Below are 3,358 nucleotides of genomic sequence, written 5' to 3'. Positions count from 1 at the left end.
CCAGCGCTTTCCAACGGCAATGTCCGTGGCTGTCTCCTCCTGATTGGTGGAGTTGGCCCAATAGCCGTAGCGCCACTTTTGTGACGTCTCAGAAGTGTTCAAATCTGGATCAGTCTGTATCAGATCCGTTGCAGCCCCTTTTTAAGAGAATTGGGAATGGAGGAAAATAGAGAGGGTTGTGTTGTTTTGACTGTTTTGTATTTGGCTCTGAAATGAAATGGATTTAAAGTATAAAGCTGCGAAAACCCTTCAATTATTTAATACACTTACAATCTTTTGATCTTGGTGGTAATAAAGAGTAGACAATTCCATTAACGTTATGGAGATTTTAAACAGATTGTGTGTGTGTGTGTGTGTGTGTGTGTGTGTGTGTGTGTGTGTGTGTGTGTGTGTGTGTGTGTGTGTGTGTGTGTGTGTGTGTGTGTGTGTGTGTGTGTGTGTTCGCTCATGGTAGCATGCCAGTCAAAGCCGCCTCGTCAATTATTGATAAAGCCGGTGTCACGGCAGCACCCCTGTGTTGACTAATGTATTGGATGCAGGAGAGTGTTTCAGTGTGTATCTGGCCGCTCTTATACACTTTCCGCAGAATGAGTGCTAGTGGTATATAAGAGCAAGGCAAGCGCCGGTATATTTACACTCTCTGTGTATGTTTGTCTCCAGAGAAGCACTTATAGCGGATGCAGTTTCATTAATCACAAATGGCTGGCAGCTAATACTGCAGCCTCCTCAGCTAACTGCTTCTACCTGTTACCTTTTTCACCTGATCCACTTACTGGTGTTCTTTGTTTTCACATATTCTCTTTCTCTCTCCATATGCACATCCCACACATTCTCTGTTTCTCTCTTCCTGTACTGCTTTCCAGACTGTTGACCATGCTTCATGGTTGTTTGGCATAATTTATGTTTTTCTTTTCCTTTTTTGTGCTTCACTGAATGCAGATTGCTTCAAATTTTACAGCCGCAGGCAAAAAAAACATTTCAGAGACCTGTTTTGAGATTTCACCTGAATATGAGCAGTAGTAATAATAGCACTAATAGTGATCATTCCCTCTGTATATTTTGCACGTTTCTGTACAATGCTATCTCTTTAAAACTGCAGCTCTTCCACTTTAAATTCTGATATACTGCACATTACGGGTAATTATATTCCAGATTCATTAGTCAATAACCCTGATTCTGATATACTTTTAGCAGCGTCTTTCAGTGTCATCCAACAAGACTCTGCACTCTGGTTAATTTGCACTGCACAACCTTTTGTAAACACATTGTGTGCCATGTGTTGAATGCATTTGCTTACTAATAGGAAGTGTTTTGCTTCTTGCATAATTATGAGTCAACCGTGAGCACCGGCAACTGTTGATCAGCAGAAAAGTGTGAAACTGGTGGCCTGCACTTGCAACACGTCAAACCCACGTGCCCACACATGTGTAGAAGACAAACAAAAAGGGGACCCACTCATGCTTTTTTACTTTTCCAGAGGAAATCATATTCATACAAGTATTTCAGTCTTAGTGTACCTATCCAGAAGCTCATTATCTATGCAAATATTTAAATCAGCTCACAACACAAGCCTTGCCGTTTCCATAAATTGATAACAACGATTGTAGGTGTTCCTAATAACTCGGTGTATGGATACCAGCTATGATACAGGCCACCTGCTCTCCCTATAAAGGTCACAGTTTGATGTATACCTTTTTGTTTTTGATGTGTGTCTCCTTGTAGACCCTCACTCTCTGAGCTGGGAAGAGACTATAATTATCGCCCTGGCAACCGTCTCCGTGCTGGCCGTGGTTGCTGTAGCAGCCTTCTTTGGTTACCGCATGATAAACGGTGAGTTACCATTGCGCCACTCTGCGAGGAAGGGCAGAGAACATTCATTATTCAAGGATGCTTAAATGTTTTGGTAGAAATTCAATTGTGTGTGTGTGTGTGTGTGTGTGTGTGTGTGTGTGTGTGTGTGTGTGTGTGTGTGTGTGTGTGTGTGTGTGTGTGTGTGTGTGTGTGTGTGTGTGTGTGTTTTAACAGGAGATGGTAAGCAAGGCCTTCACAATCTGAATATGATGGAGGCCGCTGGCTCCGAGAGCTCTCTGGACCTTGACAATCTCAAACTGCTGGAGGTCAGTCCCCAACATTTTGTTTGATTATACTTTTCTTGCCCAGGAAAAGCCAGTGTATTCAGTGTAACAGCAAAGAGTTCCAGTAACACTACTCTAAATAACCATATGAGCCAATGAGTGGTGCAGGAATTAGTCCTAAAACCCACAAATGCTGCTTCAGTTCCACTTGAGTATTTAGTATTAGTTCTTAGTGATGTATGCTTTTTTTCAGCTCTTTACTTCTTTTATACCCCAAAATCTTGCCTGAAGGTATGAGCCTGTTTCAGCATTTCTACACACAGAGCAGGGCGTATGTCTGTGAAGAAGGATGGAGAACGTGAGCTAGAAAGAGAAACCAAAGTCAAAGAGGCATAAATACACCCAAAATAAATCAAGGTTTATGGTTACATTTGTCATTTCAATATGACCTTTACATCAGACCATCCGATCTCGGCAGGACGCAGTGGGTCGGAACAGAAATAGGATTTTGCTTACAGTGACACAGGATCCTGAAAACCTGATAGGGAAGCGGGAGAGCTCATATTGTGATAGGAAGTCAATGAAGTATGGATGATATGCAGTCACAATGACGGTATAGGCAGGGTGTGGGGATTAGAATGCAAGCAGGAAAAATACATTATATAAAATCCAGACGAGCGGACAGCATGTATAATTACACTTTTCTGAAAACCCCACTATCTGCATGTTTTTGGTACAAGCTCAATAATTTTTTGCAATTAAAACACTTTTCTAAAGAGCGACGCAATGCTATTTTGGTGCTGCTCCTAAACTTGTTTGTCAGATGAAAGGAAATGTATTTATTTTTTGTCAGCCTTGAGCCTATTATTGTTATTACCGTATGTCCATTGGGAGGATGAGTAATAATGATTTAGCACTCACCACCTCCTTTTAGAGATCTAGGTAGCTTAGATTATTCTCCCACAGTGTGATGTAAAACGGACTGAGTGTAAAGTGTAAACTGTTTTAAAACGTACTATTTAATGTATGTGAAGTTAGTCGTTGATGATTATTACAAGGAGAATAGTACCAAGCAGTACCTTGTCTGCCTCAAGCATGCTTTAGTCTCTGCAAGGAACTGAAAAATGTAAGAAATCTGTGCCAATGGCTGACTGGAAGGCAGATAATCAAAACATCTGATCTGCTTTTTAAAAGAGCCCTCAGTAATATTAACTGTTCGTGATTTTTGGTATTGAAGTATTCTGAGTTAAATACGAGTTGCTTTGCTTCTTGACAAGACAGAA

Source organism: Notothenia coriiceps, unplaced genomic scaffold (assembly GCF_000735185.1).
Source record: "Notothenia coriiceps isolate Sejong01 unplaced genomic scaffold, NC01 NC01_scaffold00028799, whole genome shotgun sequence".
In the NCBI taxonomy this organism is placed as follows: Eukaryota; Metazoa; Chordata; class Actinopteri; order Perciformes; family Nototheniidae; genus Notothenia; species Notothenia coriiceps.
The sequence above is the reverse complement of the archived record's forward strand: the minus strand, read 5'-3'. Positions refer to the sequence as shown.